At 40.7% G+C, this 25,262-nt stretch overlaps 1 protein-coding gene across 5 annotated transcripts in view; it reads right to left on the bottom strand.

Annotated features, from left to right (window-relative positions):
* Positions 1-25,262, bottom strand: part of DAB1 (DAB adaptor protein 1) — a 566,655-nt gene that overhangs the window by 483,645 nt on the left and 57,748 nt on the right. For 4 of the 5 annotated variants that reach the window (XM_080406380.1, XM_080406381.1, XM_080406385.1 and 1 more), the window contains exon 1: positions 1-25,262. This exon is cut by the window's left edge and continues 10,338 nt beyond it; it is cut by the window's right edge and continues 12,635 nt beyond it. The gene's annotated coding sequence lies outside the window, so the exon portion shown is untranslated. The other variant, XM_080406386.1, reaches the window with a different exon arrangement.

Here is a 25,262-nt window from a genome sequence, read left to right as displayed (position 1 = left end):
AGACAGGCGCGTTATCCATAAAGTTTGAAACTGGATCTAATCCCAGCCTTTTTGAAGATGTGTTCTGATGAGAAGCTGGTTTTCAGGCTTGCTCCTTCTGAAAGCAATGAAGGTTTTCCCAACAGGTGCACTGCCCTTCAGGTCATATTAGTTATAAGCAGAGGCACAGAGCTTAGAATATTAATAACAGAGAGATCATGTAAGTTACATGAATGCAGAGAAGAGTTTAACCTAGCCACAACCACCACATCAAGTCTTTCTGCAACATCAGTCAACAGCCAGCACTGACTTCTAGAGCTACAGAGAGGATAATATGAACAGTTTGAAGGTGAAAGTCTCGCTGTACCTTTATAAAAATCAGCACAGCAACTGTGGCATGCACAGTGTTATAGGTGTTAAAGCCCCAAAACTTCAGCAACATACACCAATGGCATTTTCCTTGTTTCAGCTTCCTTTAATAGACTGGTATCTGCTTCACATCTGTAATAACAGATTGCTACAAGTCTGAGTAGATCCAAATGAGGTGTGCCCAGGAATCAAGCTTTTGACATAACTCTGCTAATTCACCTCAGCTGTGGCCTGCAGCACCCTCAGGTAGCCCTTCCCTGGATCTCACATAAGAGAGGATTGCTAATTGCCATGAGCCATGCCAATCCATGTGGTTGGTTTATGTTGCAGACAAACATCTACTAGAGATGAGGTCAGGGTCACCAAACTCACTTTACTCATTGACTGTAAGTCTCTTGAGACCTTTGTTTTCAGATATTAAAAATGACTACGTTAAGTCACGTGCTGCAAAGTGAGATACAGCTTTCTGTACCTGTACCTGTGAGTCAGCATGACATACTATGGGATAAAATAAACATGCAAAGACTGTGTTAAAATCCTGGAAAGGAAACTTTCAAACCAGTTGTTACCAGTGAATTGTGTCTGTTGGAAGCACTCCAGGGACAGCTGAATTAGTTCAGCCAGGGTGTTGCAAAAGGCATGGATAAGCAATCCATGTGGGAGAGGTGGTAATGCAGCACTACACTGTTTGGAGATAATCAAATGTCAGCCTGGTAACTCTGCTGATACAATCATTAAAAGATGGGCTCAATTCCATGAACACTGCCAGGTTTTTCATCCCTTAAGGTGGAAACAGCTTTACCCCACTTAGAAGAAAAAAAATGAATATTTCGCATATATAAAGCTCTTTTATCCCCAAGGACTTCACTCAATATGGACTAGATTTATAAACAGACTACCAGCAGGTGTCTTTGGAGTTGTGATCAATTACTGATAGTCTGGCCCTACATGTACAGTGGAACCTGCTTGTAGATGATCTCAGTATAACTGTGAACACACAAAGGGCAAAAGGATTAGGGTCCCATTGCTTATCATGTGCAAATGTTAGGTAGGCAAGAGAGAACGCCGCTTACAATGTTGAACAGACTGATGTAAGAAACTTTCACAAGGGGCTCTTTTCTGTACATCATTTACTTCCCTGCCGCTGAACGGAAGACTACATGTTCAAGTAATATTAGAGGTCCAAATACATAGCCACACAACTCTGATGCTCCTAATGAGATTTCTGAAAGTATCTTAGAGTTATTGTGTGACATGTAGCTTTTTTCCAAATAAAAAACAAGAGTTCAATTAGATGACTAATTGCTCCAAAGAGCAGCATGAAGCCTACCAGAGAACTCTTCACATCTGGGATCTGACCCTATCGTATGTAAAACACACATTACATGCAGTTCGCATTGCCCATTAGGAGTAAGCATACCTGAGGTGACCTGACTCTAATGTTTATCATTCCTGTGGACCTACCGAGGCTGACGCCATGTTAATTCTAGCTCTCTAAGAAAGCATCAGCACCAAGTCAGCAGGTTGCAAGAGGACTAAGAGGATACCTGGAATACCTACATTTCTAAAAAAAGGCCCAAAAGACTAAACCCTGGGATTAGACTCATTAAAAACAAAGCCAAGAGCTAATTATGTATGGCTATTTCACTTGTATGGTTATTTCTTCCTACTAAAAGATTTTTTTAACCCAACCACTTGACCTAACCCACCTGCATATTAAACGGATTATTGCTTTAAAGGGGGACGGGACAGCTTGCTTCTCACTACCGTGCCAGTAGCAAATGGTAAGTTATTTTGCAGTGAAGCAAGGCATATCTATTTTGCATGCATGACACATGCTAACTGAGAGCACACTGGACAGCAGCTACATCACCATTAACCAGCATTTACAAATGAAGGTTCATAGGAAGAGTAATGAATGCCACAGCATTTCTTTTAACATATTCTCCCATTATATAGCTAACCCAACAACCTCCCAGGAAAACGAGGAGGTCAAGGGGACAGTCAAAGTTGACAATACTGAATCTCAACACTACTATTATTAAACATGGCAATTCAGAAACAGAACTGCTGATAGAACGACAATGTGCCAGTTAGACCAAAGGTGACCGTAAAGCCAGCAAGCTACTTGAGCAGGACTATGATCCAGGGAAAAAGAGTAACGAAAGTAAAAATTGGTCTGAGGCAATCTACGCCAATGGTATCTTTACAGAAAGGGAGAAAGGAAGAAAGGGAGGGATGAGTAATACGCCAAGTAAAATTTATATAAAACAAAGTAAAATGAAATGTTGCATCACACACGTCCTCTAGCTCATGAATACAGATGCTGGAATCACAGAAGGCTGCTGGTTTGAGTCATTTCACAGTCTCTTGGGAAAGAAAATTGAAGAAGCATATGACTATAGCATACAAGTGGGTCTCCTGGGAACTTCTCTACAATGCAGCTTCTGATGACTGCACCTCCAGAAGGTGGCATTTTTGGTAGGCGTTAGTACTTCCAAGGATGGTTCCTGACAATGTTTTGATCCACCCAAGAGCGCACACACATTTATAAAGTTCAGCAACAATGCCCTGCTATAGGCAAAGTAGAAAGGGGGTTAGCAGTTCACTGTTCACATTGTATCAACTTGTCAAAAATTTCTTAGCTGCCAATTTCTTCCTTGGCTGTCCTTTGTGGTGACTCACCACAACAATTTTATGTAAGCACAAACAAGTAAAGTATGTCTAATGCCCCTTCCACAGCTTGCAGCCCACTAAACTCATCCAGTTTCCCCTCCTTTTACAAATCCTCAGAGCAACCGGAAAAGAGAATATGATTTATTGAAGCAGGTCCAGAAGCCCCCAGATGGCAGGCAATTGCAACAGTCATAAGAAAGAAATAACACAGCTAAGTAAAAATAAAGCTTACACAGCTATTGCTAAACTTACCAAAGAACCCTCCCTTCCAGGCTTGGACCAAAAAAAAGGAAGAACTATCCAACAGCAAGCCAACTGAAATGAAAACTAATGACAAACTCAGGGCAAGGTCCTTCTTCACATACAGTACAGTCTTAATCTATATTCACAAGGGGAGTAGGGCAATGTGAACTCAGCATATTCTGAATTTAAGGATCTTTCAAGAAATCCAAATGATCTGTTAAGACAGAGGTTCAGTCGTACTCTGCATCTCATCTAGAATAACAATAAATAAAGAAATGCTTAACATCTCAAACAAGGCCAGATCTTCAAGTTAACACAGAAACTTTGCTCCTACACAGCCAGCAGCTTCTAATGTCCACACCTGCAGAAGAAAAAATGTCAGGGAGGGGAAGAGGCTTCCAGGCAGGGTCACCAAGTGATAGTTTTGGTTTTCATTAAGATGTAGGATAGTTCATATTGGAGAAGACCTTAGAAGGTCATGCAGTGCAGCATCCCACTCAAAGGAGGGTCAGTTATGAAAACTATGTATACTGCTCTTCCAGCTCCTACTCCTTCTAGGGAGAAAAAAAATCCACCAGCTTGAACCCCCTTTCCTGGCCCACAGCAGGGGGAGAGATGGCTGAGATACCCTCTAATCAGGGTGCTTTGCTGTCAGCCAGGGAGTGTCTCCCTCACCTCAGGAAAATCCCTTTTCCCAGCTGCAACAGTTCCAGTTGCTGGCCCCTCTGAACCGAGATAAAGGAGCTAACTGGCTCCAGGATCGCCACACATACCTCTGTGATAGAGGTCATTCATCTGCTGCTACAAGGTGGCCTCTGGCTCAAGGACTAACACCTGGCCATAAGCATTTGATGTTTTAAAGGGCAGCATGATAACAGTAAACATTTTGGGTTCTCCAGATATGCCCCAGAAAATTCACTCCTTAATTGTCTTTAAAAGGAAGGGCAGGATTCACCCGTACTTCTGTAGCAGCAGGTAGACACTGGAATAGTACATCCTAAAATGCAAACCTGTCATTTCCCATTGCTTTCGTTTGAAAGGCACGATAGATTGCTTAAACAAATGCTGACTTCCCTGATCTTCAGAGAAAAGCCAATTTCCCTTCCTCAGTGTTTGCTGAACTCCTTTGTTCAAGCAAACACAAAAAAAAAGACTTCTCAAAGAAAATTTCACTCCCTTCTCCCCGCAACCTGTATCTTCCAGCCTGTATTTACAGCACAGAAACATATTATGTTAGTTATATGAAAAAATTTACTGTTATTAGGCATGGATCTGTATCTTGAGTTGCGGTTGTGGCAGCAAAATACGTGACTGCCTGGATAGTCCAAAGCATTAGCCACGCTGCATACAGTGTCTGTTACGATAATGATACACTGAAGAAGACATGAGATTAACGTTATATATCTCTGCTACTAGATTCCCCACGTCACTGCTTTTACCCTTTGCAAATCAACTGCCAGAGTAGTTCTTACAATAGCAGATACTTGTGAAGCTAGAAGCTTCATAACCTTTTCAAATTAGTAATTGTGTCCAATCCCCCCCCCCCCCAAGAGAAAAAAAAAACCTAAATAAATCCCAACAGTATGTTAGGATACTACCTGTTCTGGGACAGTAATGGGAGGGGGTTCCAAGTTTCTAGGAATTTGTTTGAGGTTTTTCTATGTCCACGCACACCCCAAAGAAATTCTAAATGCTTCAGCGCCAATGGTGCACCAGCACTAAAAGTCTGAAATTCTGAAGTCTTCAAGGATAGAAAAGCGGTTCTGCTCCCAGTCCTGTTCTGAAGATACCAGGATACGATAGCAGCTAACCTGCATGGGTATTATTCAAAAGATCTTTCAGGGCTTTCACATATTCACACAACTGGTACCACTGAATAAGCACTGTAAGTACTAACACAGCATATCTGAGATTATATCTGCTCCTTATTCAGCCTATTATTGGCTTTAACTAAATGAAAGGCAGAAATGAGATGTCACTTAAGATGGATTATCCTACACTTACTCACTTGTAGAATTATCCAGGATTCACACATATTCAAATCCAGAAGATATGTGCTTACTTTAGTAGGTCTGACATCCTGATAAAAGATGTAACACTTAACACATTAGCCAGAATGTTATACTGTTCAGAGTTCAAGGCAATATCCAGGAGAAAATTCCCTCTGCAGATTTTGAAATCTCAGTGCAAAACAACATATCCTAATAATTCACTATCATCATTTGAGAATGGTAAAACCAAACCAAATCAACAAAACCAACAAATAATAAAATCCAACCCACACAGCCAAATCTTAAGTACTGGATACAAACCCAACCCGTACAGTTCTTCCCCTCAGACACTTCCCTACCTCCAATACAAATGCAAACAGCTTTGTTTAACCACCACCATACATTTCTGTCCTCCCATGTACTATCTGGGTTTATACCATCCATTCTATTCATAAGGATTTCACTGTTTCCGAACATTCATTTCCTTATCCTAATATACTATTAAGAGCCAATCAACAATCAAAATATGGGTGAATCCAACATTTATAAATGCAAGTGATTCTCTATTTTGTTTCACGTATTTCTAGCTCAGTTAACACAGTTAACTCTCAGTCTGATACTCACCTGCAATTCAACAACAATAAGCAAAGTATCAAATTACACCAAAGGAGATAATTTCTCTCATCCAGTAGCAAATTGTTACCAAAGATATGGCAGAAATTTTTTCACACTTCCTACATTTATGTGGGGTAGATGAAATAGCTGAATAACCAAAGCAGTGAATTATTTTTTCAGACAATCTTAATTTGACATACTGACATGAAGGGTTAAAAATTTCTTTCAGAGATGAGGATAGACAGATAATGTAAGCACCTCTTTTTTTTGTTTCATTTTGTTTGGTTTTTTTTTAAATCTAAATTAATGTTTGCTCCCATTCTATTTACCTCCCCTCATAGACCTCCTGTCTGCCTCAGATTTGAGTGGGAGCCCAACTGGTTCAAGACCAAGATACTTTTGCAAAAACACAGACCAATACAAGGAGACCATGAAGGAGAAATATGTTGGTCTCTCATTCTTTTTCATGTTAATATATCATACTAAGGCAGGATCAGATAAAGCTCTAACCCAAGTTTAGGCTCCAGTCTGGCTCCTACATATGCATCGTCTCAGGTGTGGACAGCGTCTCCTGCACTCCAAGCCTGGGGAGGCAGACCAGCCCCAAGGATGGATATCAGTGTTGGGACAAGCCTGCAGAGGAGAGACAGAACTTACTGGTACAGGGGTTGCTTTGTGGCCTGATGTGTCTGAACAAGCAGCACTGATTCATGGCCACCTAGCTCAGGGAATTGGCAGAGACAGCAGACATCTTCCCATACAGACATAATGGTTGCAGCTTCACAAGGAGTAAGCTTGCATAGTTATCGTCAAGTCAGATGAGAAGTCGATCCAATTGCTCCATGCTTCTAACCAAAACACTTCCTATAGCTGAATTATCCCTTTCTCTCAGGATGCTTTAGTGGAATAACATGAGCTGATGGATGCAGCCAGGATAATACTCGTCTTCTGGTTTATCACTGCTGCCACTCAAACAATGGGTGCAATTCCATGCGTAGCTGTAGGTGGTTTGTTTCTAGAAGCAGCAGTTAAAACCAGAGCTGGTCACTTGATTTGCTAATATTCTATGAAGGTATCACTTGTTACGGATGTACTGTTTATTACGGAGGGCCTTGGCAAAAATGCAGAAGAGTTTGAAGAACAGCTTCAAAAACAAACATCGCTTTATAGGATCTTTAGGAAGCAGCAATGTCAGAATGATTTCTTTATGTCTATCTTTATGTCTATGCCTACTTTCACAGCCAGCTCTTAAATCATTTCTTTCTACTTCAAAGTGAAGAAATAAGTACAATCATATGTTTCTCACAGTGGGACTTTTCTGACTCCAGTTATGATGCTTTGGACTTCTCTAAGTCCAACAGAGTGAGGAATAAACACAGGCCTATTCCCCTCCACCTTCTCTGACCACAAGCCTTCACGCTCCCTTTTATGCAAGGAGCTGAAATGCCATAAACCCCTCACACGTTCATAGCGCGTCCTTAATAAAAAAAATCCCACAACCTTAACACCACCTTTAGCAGATGGAGAGTAAAGGCAGAGCATGCAACACAGGAATCACAGGCTACCCGAGTGTTACAGGAGCAGATCTGCAGAGCACAACAGTTGTACTGAGGGCCCTGCATTTTGGGGGAGTTATTTCAGCCTAGCCCAGGCTTGGTTTAAGTGGGCTAAGTGTCCATTAGCAGACAGATTAGGTGCATTTCTGGAGCATCTCTTCTGACTTAGTTTCGTACTAAAGAAATCCACTTTGTGCGCTCCAAGAACCACAGTGCAGTGACTGAGAGATTACCTTAAAAGCTTACCACTGACCTGAATTAAAACATCAGGGTAAATACCCACCTGAAAAGCAGAATTTCTTTTCTGTATCCAAGCTCTGTTTTGACCTGATTTACAGCACTATGTAATACAATCCAAGCAGTTCCAGTTCCCTGATGTTAGTTACTATTCACTAATTAAAGAAACATTGCATTTAGATAGCTGATGAAATGAGGTCAACAGGTAAGCAAGAAGAAAAGGATGAAATCAACTTACAAATTAAAAATCTTTGGGGTCTTAAAGTTACTTTCATTAAAATACATTTTACTAAGAAAGGAAGAAAACATTTGAAACAAGTTTTCAATGTCATAAACCTTCGTTCTTTTTTAAACTTTATACTGGCTTTTAACTATTTTTTAAAGAAATTAGTGCTTCAGTGACAGCTGTGATCAAAGCTTCTCTTTCTGCAGTCAGGAAATAAGGGTGCTACAGCTACCCTGATGACAGATGTGTTTGTAGTGCTTCCACACGCTGTTCCAACCTATTGGCTGCAACTGATTTACAGCCTTTCTAGCACACCTTTAATATCTGTCTTTGGACTTTGTTTAGTTATTTAGCATTCAAAATTTCATTTTATTTGTATGCATTAATAATCCCTGTAGAGGTGCTTCTTTAGCACCTTTCAGATGTGGTTTGCAAAGTAATTTACAGATGCTACGTCTAATTACTGCCCACGAGGTTCTGCTCTGCCAGAACACACTACCTTCTCCGTTCGGTGATTGCATGAAGCAGTAATTCATTCAAGCTGATGCTGGATGAACCTGGAAGACACCAGTGAGGCCTTGACCCCCCAAAGACTTGTGCATACAAAGATGCACATGCTGCCATCAGATTATTGCAAACAGGCAAGAAAACAGTTCCAACCATTTTTTCAGATCATTCCTGGAACAGGTTAGAACACTTCTATGAAGGTCGTAAGAATATGCAGTTTAATCATGGTAGCTGTGCAGCTGGGGAAAAAAGGGAGCTTGAGAGTGACTGATCAACAGCTGCGGGACAGGCTAACAAGGTGAATGTCGGCTGTCCAAGGATTAACAAAGGTCTGTACACAGCATTGTGGTGTCATGTGGATGAAGAGATACAGAATGGGAAGTGCACGACTGCAGCATATAAATACATACAGCATACACTGAACACATAGCATGCACTGTAAGTGAAGCTTGCATGCACACTTTGCGAATGAAATATCCAACCACCACTTAGTGGGAGAAGAAATAGGTGGATGCATAAGAGGATTATGCTGCATAAAGATGAACTCTAGCTGGAACTGTTTTGAGATTTTTCCCATCTGGAAGATGGGATGCTTCCATCTGCTTGATCCCAACTCCCTAGGGTGATGTTTGCCTTTCATCACACAGACTTAATAAAGGTTTGTTAAGCCAGTTTCAAGCTGACCTGAATGTCTGGACAAGTCTAAGCAAGTCTGCCTCCCACTATTAGTCCTTGGACAAACAGCAGCACCCAAAAGTGCCAGCAGTGACCAGCAGCACCAAGCAGCCTGAGCAAGGCACCGCTGGAAGAGCTGCTGATGCCAAGCACATGCATCACTGGTAGGTGTGACAGTACAAGCAAGCATCATTAAAGCCACAGATAACTTAGTGGTCTCTTGGCTATCCAACAAACTCAAGTTTTAGAAGCAAAATTCAACCTGGAGTTAGAATATTTGCTGTAAGTATAAAGAAAATTGAAGTTTCCATGAATCCATATGTATAAGTTTCCATCCCATCTATATATATTTTTAATAAATTACAACTGTGGCACTAACATAAATGAGTAGGCACATTTTTAGCTGCAGATCCTAAAAAGAAGAAACTTCAAAACAGTCCCTGTTCTCACTAACCACAAAGAGAGCATGAAAAGATCTACAAAAGCCTTAACTACCAAAGGCACAGCTAGTAAAATGCCAGATTTTGCTTGGATATAGAAACAGACAGTTATAAATCTATTTTAAATGTATATGTAATTTTAACAAGCATAAAGAAAGTGATCCTGACAGTAGTGTTACTGGATTACATCCATTACACTAATTTACAATGCAACTATATGCATTTTACAAACAGCAAGCAGTTTTTTTTTTGTTTGTGATCTGAATTTGTCTATTGAAATTTATATTGGGGAGGTCAAAGACGAAAAAAACCCGAGATATGCAAGACTATTTATATAGTTGGTACAGCAGCTAAGAAATCAGAAATTTTGTCAAGTTTTGTGGGTTGGGGTTTTTTTGGGTTTTGTGGTGGGTTTTTTTTCAGTTTTGGTGGGTTAGGTTTTTTGGGTTTTTCTGTGAGGTTTTTTCGCAAACAACATACAAAACCACAGTAAAATGTGTTACAATTTCAGCTGCAAAATACTGTACAGACTAATAAACAAGGGTTACTGAAATGCATGTTTTTAATACAAGCGTTTGGATTAAGCAAACGTCTCTTTAAAATGCCGCTGTACAGAGGAAAACACTCACCCTGCATGCATGGTTGTTCAGACAGCTGTAATTCTTCCCAAGGTACAGCCTGAGCTCAATTTATCACTCTCTTCAGTTTCAAGGCATGCTAAAACAAGAAGGTATGATGAAGAAAAGGTCTCATTTTATAGAGCACAGACAGCTAGGCCAGGGGTCATTGCGGTCAAGGCATTAGCAGGGCAGCCTAACAGCCAGAGCTAGCGACCAGGGGAATGGAGAGGCAACCAAGGTTAGACCAAAATAAAACCCAAGGCCCAAGAAGAAACTGAGAGCGAAAGCAGTGATCATAGCCACTGGCCAGCTGAGGAGTAGTTCTAACACTTCTCAAGGGCCAGGTGTAGTGGGAAGCCTCAGGCCTGATAAAGCCCTTTGGTTTTGCAGAGACTGTTAAGAGGCCACAGCTGGGAAATGGCTCCTGCCCACACCTGCATATCCTAGACATTCACCTCCATCCTGCTGCAGGAGGCTGTCCTGCTGATGTCCTGTTGATGCCATATACTGCAGGGTTTATTAGAGAATAAGGATAAAACTCCCACTAGCTCCAGGTTTCTGTCTCATTTCATATCAGCAGTTATCCTTACTTCCTATTTGTTACACCATGCATCCTACTTCACCGCTCAGATTTTCATGGAGAAGGCATTCATGCTGGTGTCTGTTAATTAATTTTCACCTCATCCAAAATCAACTAAATCAGACTCTCAGAAAAGGCTATGACAGTCAGCACAAGGCGCATGTCAAATCACAGGGCTTGGTTTCTCATCCGGAACTACTACCCAAATGTAAATGCAGAGCACAGACAACTTTATCATAAAATTTCTGTTGCTTATCCACTTATCTAACACTTCACGAAATGAAAGCCAAAAAAATTAAAATCAAGGCACACTTTACCAGTAGATACTTTGTGCTGATTTTCTCCCATGAATAGATTTTTAACTGGATTTTCCCCTTAATGTGAAATGATACCTTGGCAAACAGTTAAAGATAAACAGAGGAATGTTCAATGCTGACATACTGCTTATAGTCAGTTTAGGCTCTACTATTGATACATCTTAGGTTATAGGCATTTTAACACTGTGCTGCCCAGCACGTAGCTTATAACTGATCAGTTGGCTGGTTTTCAGACTAGGAGTAGAAAAACCAATTTAAGCTCTTCCACACACAGAAAATGTTGGACTGTCTCATTTGATAGCTTTGTACTCTGAGGACATGGCAGGGTTAATGAGGCTAGCGCCAGGGTACTACATGAACAAACTGCTGCAGGGTAAAGCAGTGCAGCTCTACACTGTGTGAGCTGCTCCACAGCCAGCTCTTACCTTGTGGTGTAACTCTTCTCCATCCTTCCCTGTCGTAACTTGTTCTTGTAGCCATAACCCTAGAAATACGCTGGCGTGTTAGCAACAATGCATGTCTATTGAAAGGGGTAGATGTTAAGAATACTTTGAAAGGGAAAGGAAACACGCTCTTCAACCTTTCAGTTAGAGAGATGAATGCTTGGTCCTCTCAGAAGCCATAGTTGTACCCCCAGCCTCATTACTGGTGCATGCGTGTGCTGGAGAACCAAGATTGCAGCTGGGAGACACAGGGGCAGGGAAGTGATGTAGTGACAGAAGGAAACAAATTGTTGGGATCTCAAGGCAATTCTTCACAGAGTGGTAAGAGTAGGATCAGACCCTCCGAGATCCACCTCCAGATCTCAGCAGGAAACGTTAGAGATAGAGGGAGGGTGCAAGAGATGTCTGCTCTTAGAGCAGTATTTACTCCTCCTTTGTGGAAAAGGTAGCAAATCACATAGGTGTTCCTCAGGCTGGACCTGGCCCACAAGCTATGAGTCAAGATATGCTGCATAAAGTACACCTGTGCATCCAGCTGCCTATCAGTAGCAAAACACTCCAAGTGTAGAAAAGTACCAAGCACAAGAACATGCCCTCAAGGAAAACAGAGCAAAGGTGTCTGAGCAGGAATCAAGTGACAAAGTCTTCTTTCCTGCCACGTTACCTTCTGCCATGGCTCAGCAAGGACCAGGGACAAGCTGAAACGGAGCCCTGGCAGCAGGCGCCTGCAGGGAATCCCCTGGTCAGAGCAATTAAGACCTGCTGGTGTGCTTGGGCCCTGACACACTGGCCATGGGTGAGCAAACATTTCCCTTACTGCCTTTCTGTGAGGAACAGGTAAGCATCATCTCACTGAAGCACCACGAGAAGCTGAAGTTTTTCAGATTTCTAAAACTTTTTCTAGAACAAGGGTGACGTACAAGTGCCAATTAGCATAAATTCCACTCATCAAAATACATGTTTTAATTAAAATAATTTTTAAAACCCTTCAAAATATTTTTTTCCTGAGGTCAATCAACACAACAGCTCTTCATCCTGACCCTACCGAGACTGGCATATTCTTTATGCTCTGTTTGCAGTTCCATTGACTTTAACACTACTACTGCTAGAAGAAATTACTATTAAGGCAATGAAGCAGTATCGCTTAGCAGTGCTGTAAAAGAGATCAGGTGCATCTTCCTCATATCTCACTGAATAATAAAGCAAGCTCTGTGCAGTTTAACAGTCATCAGCAATATGGCAAAACTGATGCTCATCCCTCCGTGCTCATTCCAGACTCTAAGCCAACCCCTCTGTCATGCCACTTTCCCCTCCCATGTTGTTTTTCACCTGGGCTGATCCCTACTGAGGATCACTGCACAGCTGTGCCACTGTCTGCTGAAGTATCAAGAGGGGCAAGGTCAAGCGGAAAGGTTAAGGGCTGCTTAACCCTCACTGGATGGTGAGGAAAAGCTCCCTGTAGTTGTGGCTGCTGTATTTCACATGTTGGCCTCATTCTCTCATGCAGCTGTAGTCCAAAATGTTCTGGTTTTAGAGAGGACAAGAAAATGAAAGCCCACATTTAGGCACAGGTGTCCACTGCAGACTTGATTTTGTAATGTTAATCTGTTAATTAGGCTGGGTAGCTAAATTTTTCTTAGGTAACATTCTGCAGGTTTTACTACATTACTAGGTATATTTACATGATGTTAAGAGTGGGGCTTCTCAGGAGGTGTTCCTGTGGTAGCAAATGCTAGCAGGGTAATTGGTCTTTACTTTCAAAAGAAAGAAAAAGAGCATATCAGAAAAATAATACTCTTTCCTTACAGAGTAAGCTTCAGTAATGAAATTAAGGCTTCTAACACAAAGCTATAAAGAGTGACAAATCTCTCTTGCAATTCTTAATTTGTGTTAACCCCTTGACTCTAGCAGGTCACAAGCTCCTGACATTAAGTGCTAATGCATTTAGCATTAAACATACACACTAAATGCATTAGAATTATCCCATGCTAATGGAAGCATTCATGGCCTGTCAGATAGGTGGAATATTTGCTTCACTTGGGTGTTTACTATGAGTAAGGCAGCATTTCAGCATCAAAGCCTTGTCAGAAAATTTACTGATCTTTACTTGGAGAAATTGCATGGCACTATCCTGCATGTCATTGTTTTTTCTCCCATTCTTACCAGCTGAAAATTGGAGTTCAAAAGGCTACTCTAATTAACAGCTTACCACTAGCTCATTGATATGAAATTTATGAAGAACAAAACTTTTGTTACATCTATAAAGACACAACCTATGTTAAACAGTAAAAGAAGAGAGTCCTGTGGTGAATCTGCTCCTTTTGGTATTCAAAGTTTAAAAGAAAGAGGAATGGAAGCAGAAGAAATTAGTATCATAAGAGAGTTAGGCTGGTAAAATATTACTCCTATAATATATTCTGAAGTGCACTGTCAAGAAAAGGCATGGTATACTTTTTCATACCCAGTGATACAAGTGTAAGTGTATTGCAGCGTGCAACACTTATATAAACGCTGAATGTTGTTGTTTCAATGAATAGATCTATATATTGTCACATACATCGCTATATCAAACAATCATCCTGAAATATTCAGGCTAAGTAATTCCAGATCATGTATAAACATACATATATAGACACACACCCCAGAGTAACATACATTTAAACCATTGCTCACAGACCGTACTGGAAATGATGCTCGACTGGAAAAGGGACATTATATGCACCAAGACTTCACAGCCTTTTCAGGGGAATGGTCACTACCAAGCTCTGACTAATTGCTGCTGGTCTCACCCTCTCCACTGTCGGTTTATTTATCAGCATCACTATGCAAAAACATAATGCTCTAGAGAGTTTGTGTTTGTTTTTTAACTTCATGCAATTGGTCACCTAAATTATTAAGAGTTAAGCACAAATCGGCCACAGAACATGTTCAATATTGTCCTCTGGATTTCAGGTTACAAGGGCAATAGAGATTTCATTCCAGAAAGAAGCTGACACCCAATTTAGACTTGCATACAGATAGATTAGGCAAATGTCTGTGGGAGCAAAATACACAGCACAGCAAATGTTCCGCCCGTAACATATTATGAGGTTTGCCCAGGGCAGCAGAGGCTGAGAGCTGAAAATGGATGGCATCTGGATTTTCAGAACAAACCCCCAAATGTTTCTTGTTATTCACAGTTGACAAAGCATCACTAAGACATGCTGCTTTTGATTTCTACCTGTCAGGCTACATTCCAGCCCCTGTGATGCATCCACCTGGAAAACTCAGAGAGACAATCTTACGATGGGGGAAATAAGACAGCAACTGAATCTTTGCAAATGAGAAAGCCCATGGACTATTCTCTGTTGTTTCCTCCCGACAGCCTTCCCCATAAGCCATCCAACGGCAATGCCTTGAGTAACTTAACTCCTCACCTTCTTCCCTAAAATGTTCTGTTTATGGTGAAATACATGTTCAGATTCAAACACTCAATAATTCAGCATTAAAAGACCTTGACAAACTTAAAGAGAAAAAAAACTGGACTTGCATGGTACCACTCACTGACTTCGCCTCCCCACTGTCCCTCACCCCAAAATCCTGTGACACCTGAGGTAAGTCCATGGAAAGCAAATAAAACTGCAGCCAGCACGAGCTGGTAAAAGCAAGCATTGAGATACCTGGTGGGAGGACTCTACCCCATACCCCAAAACACTACAGGGGAGAGATGCTCTCCTTTCCTCAGACAAACCAAAGTATCAGGAGAAAAAAGATGTCAGTCTTTGTATATCCATTGCAGAAAAGTATTTGCTGTGTGAAATCACTCTGTTTGTATGCTTTATCTCTGGCCCTACCCTAAATATATCTTTTTAGACAGACATTTACTGGGGCAGAGAGCAACACGCGTACAGTGTTTGGCACAATGGGGCTCCATTCTTGGTGGGCTCTTAAGAACAACCATAAACACAACCAGCAATAATAATCCCCACTTAAGGTACCGAAGGTATTTTTAGGCTAATGCCCAGCTTAAAAGCATAATTCATTCACAACAATGAATAGAGCCAGCAGAGCATCAGTAATAATCCTCTCACATTACAGAAAGCATACTGAGATGACAGAATAGCACAGTGACGATAACTCCTCCTCATTACCAACTGCGAGGCGCAATCTGTGCAAGATATCTTTTTCAACATCAAAAAGCACACAGTTCAGTACAGGCAGGGGTAAAAGACAGAGACAGACACCTTACACTAGTGAATTTAAAACTAGGACATTTACTATAAGCGAAGAAAGCCAACCTTTGGAAACTGTTGGTTAAAAAAAAAAAAAAAAAAAGAAAAAAATCACCTGGTAGTTTTGTACCATGGAAAAGAGTAACTCTGCAAACTCCATGAGTCAGCGTATCATCAAGTAATCTGAATATAAATGCAGGAGCTCTGCAAATAAGTGTGAATGCTTCAGTAATAATCCCTCTTCACACTCCCTCATCACTATTTTCCCTTTCATTAGCAGGCATAGTGTTTCCCATTAGTTTATTGCCTCTGTACCTACTTTAGTTTCCTCCAGGAATGTGTCCTGGCTGCCTACCAAGCAGCTCCTCTGTTATCTAGTTTCATGGCCTTAGCTTTACTTCTGCAAGTCAACTGCATTAGTAAATACAGGGTGTGCAGGAAAAAGGCTTCATCCTTAAAGAACACTGTAAGATTCACCCCAAATAGGCATGCCACAGCCTTAACATGCAACACTCCTGCTTCCCCTCCTAAGGCACCTCCCCAGGCACCACACACCACCTCCGCTCTGGTGCTTGCCTCAAAATGACTTTGCACTGTAAGTGCAACCAAGTGATTCACATGTGCTGGAGAAATGTATATTTCTAATGCTAATCAAAACACTGCAGCTGGAGAAGACTGTTTTTTCTCCCAGTCACAGGTGCTTTCTACCTGCTCCCTTTTGAAATTCTGTTTCTAAATAATTCATATTTTTCATGATAGACTCTTTACCCAGCCAGAAAACCCAGAAATTTATAGACTAATGGCTAAATTCAGCCTGAAGTAAGTGGGTTTCAGTAATGGCATGGCACAGTGAGATAAATTACATCTGATGATGAGGTCCAAGGAGTGGGGCATGTGCTAATAGAGCACTAGGTAACCATGGGAAACAACCTGCACCCAAAGTAACCCACGGCTGTGCAGAAAGAGTAGAACTAAATAAACAAATTTCCCTCCCTATTTGTAATGGCTAAAAATTTACATTGCACTATTCCACCACATAAATTAGCAGTTCTTGATTTTTTTTTTTAATGAGCTTCATCTTCATTAATTTCTCTTCTTCCTCACTTACCCTGGGACCCAAAAAGGACAAAAGAAGTAGGAGGTCATCAGAAACTGCACAGCTCTGAGGATGCTGTGAGGGAAGGGACCAGAAAGGATAATGGGCTGCAGGCCTGGCAAATGAGGTGGCACCTCTAGGAGCACACAGACAGGAAGCTGAAAATGCCCCACAGCACTGAGAAATTCCACAGACAGTATGGAGGACAGGCAGGAGGGATACACAGCTATAGCAGTATGCTCTGCTTCTTTCCAGGGGTAGGAGGGAGCCTGTGCCCTGCCTTGACAAACTCTCATCCCACAGGTGAGGCAAATCCCAGCAACTCAGAATGCCTGATTTATAACAGTTCTGTGCAAGAAACATTTGTGCCAAGAAGAATTAGAACAAAATGCAAACAGAAATGCTGCTCTGCGTAAGAGGGCATTGTGGTTGTTCATACCAGGTCACCCATACTATATAATAATTGAAAAACTCTTGTTAATTGATTTGTATCATTTACATAGGTCAGCATCAGTCATTTTCATATTGGCATCAGACTACTGAATCTAGAACTTCAGTTAATGGCATCTTCTTGGATATGACACATAAACAAATACCATTCTGTCTGCAAAAGCAGCAACAATAGACAACACAGTCAGCACTGTCACAGAATCAAGCATCTTTTAAGAGTAATGAATAGCTTTTGAAAAATGTCATGTAAGACAGTAACTGATTAAAACTTCATGATGGAAAGAAAGATGGGCTGCTTTGGCTAATCACTGTTCACTCTCTCTGTCCAAACCCCAGCCCTTCTTTGGGCCAATGAAGATATAGCTGAATGTATACCTGGAATTAAAGTGATCTAATGCATACCAGTAATTGCTTCCCCTCACTTTCAGCAAGAAGCTATAGATTAACTTGTTAATTCAAAATGTAGCACATTGAACAGTCTTCTCTCTGCAAGGATGGTTTCAGAAAGCTCAGAAATAAACAAGGACAACATTTGTTATTAAATCTTTAGGATTTTCTAAAGTAAACAAGAATCTGTGCAGGTGCTCCACGACTTTCTGTTTTAACTTCCTAGAGGCTGTGGACTGAATTTGAGGAGGTCAGTTCAACAATACATACATTCTCCGCTGTTTTTTTCTCAAAGAACAAAGAGATATACATCAGGAAGGGGAAATTTACAAAACCGTGTGGATTCACAGACACACACAATATAAAAAGCAAATGCAAAAAGATAACAGACTTAGATGCTATCGGAACTTAATCCTGGTTTCTATGTGTCTGCATTCCTCCCTCAATACATTACAGACCACTATTAGGATTTTATTTCTTCTAGACCTAAGAAACAGAATGGGAAGAAGGTCATTTAGATCCCTGCACTTCGAGGTTCCTGCAGAGGTGTCTCATAGAATAAGGAGCATCCCTATGCTAAAAGTTATGTGTTAGTCGGAGAAGAAGCATAATTGTAGGCTTCCAATTCCACAGGCAACAACTTGAATCCATACCACTGTCTGTAACTCAGTTGTGCCATCATACAGAAACCAGCTACCACAGTAAACCAGACACCCCTAACTATTGGAGGTAGTTGTCAGGGTAGAGCTGAAGTGAAGAGGCTTTCCTCACACATTGCTGCAGTCGATCATCCCCATTACCTCTTCAGGGAGAGATCCAGACACCTCTTACATTATGCCTATAATTTGCTGGAATGTATAGTTTAAAGAGCAGAACAACAGAGACAATTTCTTTTTGCTAATAAACCAAAGTGATCTGATAACTTAAGGCACGTCAGGAATGTAAGAATTAACAAATCCCAAAATTTCAAACAGGCTAACAACTGCTCCCCTCCCCACTACTCAGGAAATGTATCCCTCAGCCTGCACACCTGTGCTGAGTATTCTCTAGGTAAAAAATTTAGCTTGTTTCTGTCCTTTGTGTTGGAAAAAGCAAGCAGGAAGAAACAGCCTGGACTTTGCCACGCGTAATCAAAAAAAAATAAAAAGAGCACTAGCATTTTCTGGTTTTGTGTCTACACTTGCAACTGTTCTATATACCACATAGGACTGAAATCAGCATTTAAAAAAGAAAATTTAAAAGGTTAAATCTAGGGCTCTCACTGGGCTACCAGCTGGCTGCTGGCTGTGAAGGAAAGAGGGTTATCTGTCTGCTGGTACCACTGTAAAATTAATCCAGACATAATGTAGTCAGGCTTTGGTTCTTTAATTAAAAGCCTATTTTACATTTAAAGAATACTCTACTGTTTGCTCTACAAATTGTACTTTCTCAGAGCATATAACATTTTTAAGACATAAAGCAGGGTGCATGAGGATGATATACAAAGGCTTGGTCTTTTCCCATAACTGATTCAAAGCAACAAAACCATCTTTTTTCTCCTCCCGCCTTCAAGTAAAAACACATCAAAGAACACCATGCCAAGCCCTCCCTCTCTTCTTCTTCCCCTAAATACAAGGTCCAGAAGTCCTGGCTAAATTTTGTTTTCTTGATTTTATGTCTACCATTATGGATCATCATGATGTAGTAGAATAATAAGTGCAGCTTCAGTCAATATTGAAACTCCACCATGCTTGCACCAAGCAAACATGAGTTTTAACTCCAATCTAAATAACCAAGTGGACAATGAATAGCAGAAAACATTTGTGGTAGAAATAACCAACATCTAGACTTGAGTTTTTGTTTTCCTGCAGTGTTCCCATGCCCTTCAGTGCCTCTCTAAGCCAGCATCCCTCCTCTCCCACCCATGTACTCCTGGTGCTACCTTTGCTGTTTCACAAGGGTAGGAGACTGAGCAAGTGAAGCATAAACTCCCACAGCCTGAATCAACCAGCACACATCCACCCGCCTGGGCTTGCCAGTAGCCCACCTCTGTTAGTATTTAATGTTTGTCTCAGTTTTAGAAAAAAAAAAAAAATCAGTGGAACTGCCCTAGATTTGTCTTGAGTTGGTTGGAATAATAACCCAGCACTTTGCTGGGACCCTGCCTCTGTTTCTACTCACCTTCCCTTTGAATTTATGGCCACACAATGCATATTTAAGCCCAGCATCATTCACCACATCCTTTCCACCAGAGAAACAGAGAACAGATGATTTTCTTTCTCTCTGTAACAGTGATTTATCACGCCCCACTTTAAAACTACTCTTTTGAAAATAACATCGTAGGCTCCTTGGATCTCCACAGCTTTAGGGTGCATAGCTATATCCAGTGGTCTCCACAACAGGGCACATCTGCATGGTTTTAGGTAGCACCAGTGTTACCTCTGAAGCTTTTGAGACCACCTTCATCATCTCAGGCTTTAGCAAAAAGATCAGCAAATTTTGGAATTCTGTTCAGAATGTGGAAAGCAAAACCTGATTGAATCCAGCTCATACTGCTAACAATTGTCCCAGTGGAGACATTAAGACTTTTGCCTATTTCCTTTTGGTTAAGAAGAAGATTCAAGCATAACTGTCCATTACACCTTGTAGTCTCTGAGCTGGATGGTTTAGAACTATAACAATTTTTGGCTGCTGTTTTTTGGTGGTGGTGGTGGTGGTATTTTTTTGTGGTTGGTTTTTTTGTTTGTTTGTTTGTTTTTCACAAAGATTCAAAAGCTTATTTAGAGGAAAACTAAATTAAAGTTAATAGAAAGATGGTGTTTTGTTAAAGACAGTGGTAGTTTAATTAACCTGCTGAATTGGAACCCATGGGATGTTGAGAGCAGAGCATGGTACTCAGAAAAGCTCAGCAAGTTGTTTAGTATCAATTTCATATACAAATACATGAACTAGAACAGCATTACAATAGTGACTGATTAGTATTTATATTTTAGGGGCAGAAGACAAACACTAGCTGGAAGCAATCCCATCTCTGTAGTTTTTAACTGTTAAATGCATCATCAAGGATTTCTGCCATTCTTTCCAGCATTAGCCAGTGATGGAGACTAAATGGATCATTGATCTGTTTCAATATTGAAAATTGGCCCAGGATATGAGGGAAACATCTCAACACCTTATCTGCACAAGAACATAAGTGAATTTCAAGCCCTGCTTGGTAACCACATACACTGAGACAAAACTTAATTTTCCACCCTCTTTTTTTCATATATCTTGATTTTCTCCCCCATTTGTCTCTGGAAATTTCTGAATTCATCTCTTCAGCTTTATGAATCAGACCTTAGAGGGCAAGAAGATGAAACCTTGATGATCTAAATTAACCCCTTTGATATTGCAGCTGCTGCTGGAAAGTAGAGCGGACCTTATCTCTAGAGTTGCCAGTCATTTTTTGATGTTTGCCTGGAATTAAAAAAAAACTGCTCCTAACAATAGAATCCAATTAAAAATTAATTTATACATCCATTGTAAACAGGGAGATGACAGGGAAATAGTTAAGCAGATCAGTGTTGGCTGCACAAACTGGAACATTCTTACAATTTTTCCATGAATAACTAAACCCGAACATTTTCTCTGTACCTTCTCCCTGAAATATGTCCTGAGGTTTTCCAACTGAATGCTAAACCAGTGCCAGCTTTCTTCCCAAATAGACAAAATCACTTACCTCAAAATTCAGGACTTATAGAATCATTATCTACACCATTTAAGAATATACTTCACTTTTCCTGCTTTTATACCTTATTCCTCCTGTCCTCAACTCCTTTGCAGGGTAATAGCAATCAGATACCAAAAAACCTGTTCTAAACCATTTCCTTTGTCTTGTGCATCCCCTCTTCCCCATCATGGTTTAGCATTCTGCACTTGGAGCAGAGTTCTCCCCTAGCTACAAATTCTAATATGCCCTGATCTTTCCATTTCTAAATCTGATCCCAACTGGAAACAAAAGCAATTTTACAAATAATAGGAAAGCCTGAGGTTTGGTATGGAAAAGCTCAAATGGGCAAGGGGAAGATATGTGATCTTTCTGTGATGCAAATAATGTTCTGCATTAAATGCGTAACCAAAAATAAAGCTCCCTGAGGCATATTTGCTAGTTCAGACAAGAAGAAACATCTTTAGCATATAAACATAGAGTGTAGATTGAAATATTTTTCTGTGTGAAAATAACCAAGGATATAATTAGTATGATTCTTGGGCTCAATTGTGCTTTTCTAAATAGTTCAACTTTCTGCTGTTTGCATTGAAAATACTGGCACATTGGGGTATTTGCACAAAGTTAGCCCTGCGTACAATCAAGCATGAAATGTAACGGGGAGAAATGTTGAACCTTTTAAACACCTTAAACATACAAGTGTAAGAAATTTATGGTAAAAACTGAAAAACAGCACCAATTGTCCTCTCATCCAGTTTTCAGCTAATAATGCAGATGTCCAGAACTAGCATGAGAGTTCGGTATGGGTGGGCTGAGATTCACAAACGGCACAATGTACATTAAACCTAAGCTCATATTTTTAGCCCTTTGCTAGATATCCTGGGCTTCTAAAGTAAAAATCATCAAATTAATTTCATTAAATTTTAATAGAGATAATTCACTCACTGATTTCGGGGAGGGGCAGGTTCAATAAATAAACATGTTAGGGTGTTTATCTTACTATAAGGCCAATGCTGTTAGATTTGATGAGTACATCTGCATCATGTGAGGTTACATGACTTGCTGGACTGAAGAACAAAAGAAAAAAAGGTGGCTGTACTGTCATGATTACCTTGTCCGATTCTGTAGGCAACTGAATTTCACAGGCAAGACTTGGAGAAAGCCAACTTACAGTGCCTCTCAGATGAGTTAGTCAGGACCTTTGGAATCTTAGTCTGTAACCACATTTCTCAGGGCTGGAGTATCAATGTAGCCTGTTACCTACAGATCTTGGACATCTACCAAAGCAATGGACCTATACTGCTGTGTTTTCCTCAGAGGCCATCTCTTTGTATGACATCTGAACTTAATGGCCTGCCAGCTTTGGCTGAAATTAGTTGAGGCCTTCAAAAGTTTTCAAAGAAAAAACAATAGATAATGCATACAGATAGAGAGATCCAACATGCCTATTACTAAAACCTTAGACTAAAAATTAAAAGTCTCTAGCCTTTCCAGTTACAATCAGTCCCAGATCAAGTAATGAAGAACCCAGAAAAAGCCTACAGTAAGAGCCAAAGCAATATCTCAGAATTATAACTTGTCCCAGTTCACTCCTTGAGTCTAACCCAGACAGCCAGAGCTGATCATTTAAATTCCAACACTTTTGAGTGTTTAATTCTCCAAATAATGAAGAAGGGTTTGAATCATGGTTCTGTGCGATTCAGTGAGTCATTCTGCTGCAAGAATAGCCTGTCAGTCCAAAAAGACAAACACCCAAAACAGTTTCTGACAGTCCCACACCCACCTCTACCAAGGCAAAATCAGCAGGAGACCAGTGAGTTCCCAGCACAACAATCAATCAATCATATTTTGACTCCTGTGAGCAGCTGAGCAGTAACTCACCTGGGCAAAGGTTATCTGGGGACATGAACTTTTGCTGATTGACTCAGGAATATCATAGGGAACCATATGCACATGCTTATCTTCAATTTTGCAGAAACCTTTTACAATTCTGTGTTGTTTTTTTAAAACAAGGTTACTGTCTGTACACATAAGTGAGGCTGCATTACTATATATCTTATATATTTACATTAGATAGGTGCAATGTTCAGCCCTTTCAGGGCAGATTGTGCACTCTGCATTATGGTAAGAAAGAGGCTTTTATCTTAACCACATTACTTGTGAAAAATCAGTGTCATCAAAGACAATATATAGATTACGAAGAACATAAATACTATTAAAACTAGTTAGGTGCAGTGCTGTCTAAATTAAAATTCTTGTTGCTAGGTAAATATAGGTAAATGTAGAGGAGACTTCTATCATTTTTTGCCATAAGAGAGGCAGCTATTACACAACTGATGGAATTTCTTACACCATTTCCAGCTGCCTGGTGCTGGCTGCTGCCAGGGAGAGGATTCTGGGCAAGAATGAACACTGAGCTGAACAAGTACCAACAGTTCCTGTACTTCAGCACTCAGACCTCAGAGTTAAAAAAAAACAACAACAATTTCTCCTTACACCGCTTGGTTTCCTTTGATGTGTACTCCCCACACAAAATACCTGTCTTATCTATCTCACACCAAAGGATATCCTGCCATTTCCTGATTAAAATAAAGTAGAAATGTGAGCGAGAAAATTCAGTTAATATATATTCAGCCCATTTGTTCAACAAGGCCGCTAGATTCTGACATTGTATCCATTTAATTCCACTATGGGTCAGATGCATGGGACTTGGGTATGTAGCCTTATTTTAATTCAGACGTAGCGAGCATCCTTTGCTGCAAGAAACTCCTTTTGCAACATGTCAGCAGGAGACAATGTATTCAGCTCCATAATTATGTACTGCAGTACAATCACATAGCATAATATACAAAATCACCATGCTGCTGAAAAAAAAGCCTGAAATGCTAATTAGTTCACAAATTAACATTGATTTGATTTAACGTTGAATAAGGGTTTGCAGCTTATACTTATGAGAGAACTTCACTTTCAGGCATACTCAGACACTCATGTTTTAAATAATATTGTGCAGCCTGTACCAGGTGCACAGTGGGTTCATTATCTATGTATAAAGAGGTATGACTTACTCAAAATAAAATCAAGCACAGAGACTCCAGCACAATGTCATCCAGCAATACAAGATCCTTTGGGACCGAGCTACCAAGTAAAAGCAGCGTGTAACAATTACCTGGTTTTGTGCTGCATCATGTTGGGGAAAAGCGAGCAGATCACGTTTCCAGTATAGTGCCCTTTGCTGCACTGTCAGTACTGACAGGTGAAAATCAAAATAATAATGCATATTCTAATAATATTTTACACTCCTAAGGCACCTTCATGGAAATAACTCAGCTTTCAAAGAGCACAGATGATATCAGTCCCAAATCACTCCCGTGTAGGCAGGGCAATAACGGCCTCCCCAGCCTGTCCTAATTCTGTTCATTCAAGGGGTGTTTTGACATTGACTGAAACACACTGGCGGTTTCACCCAGGGAAAATGAAGCAGACAGGAGTTCAAAGGAGAGTTTTTAAAGCGAGCTGTTTGAGCTGGGACAGAGGATATGAACATTAATACTGGCTGCTCCAGCATCTGAACAGAGGCAACACTGACAATTTCAGCTCCTGCTCCTGGAGTTGTGAATACCAGCCATGCACGCAGGTCCCCTCAGTTCAGAACGGGGCTGTGAGAGGAGTTAATGGGGCTGGAAGCTGCCAGTCCTTCCGTTCTGCTAGTATCAAATGCTGGAGTGGCCCTTTGGATCCAGTGCACACAAGCACTGGAAGAGAAGTCAAGCAGGCTGGGCGCAGTTCATTAAGTGGCTGACCACTGTTTAACAAGAACACACTCTGGTGCAGGAAGGGGCAAGACATCAGAAGTGCCACTTTCCATCAATGGGAAAGCAAGGTCCCTCCATGTGCTAGTTACTGCAATTGCTCTGGCTATTTACAAGGAAAATATTGCAGAAGAACAAGCTGCAGTTAAG

Source organism: Falco punctatus, assembly GCF_963210335.1.
Source record: "Falco punctatus genome assembly, chromosome: 11".
In the NCBI taxonomy this organism is placed as follows: Eukaryota; Metazoa; Chordata; class Aves; order Falconiformes; family Falconidae; genus Falco; species Falco punctatus.
Note: the sequence above shows the minus strand (reverse complement) of the source record. Positions and strands in the feature narration are given on the sequence as shown.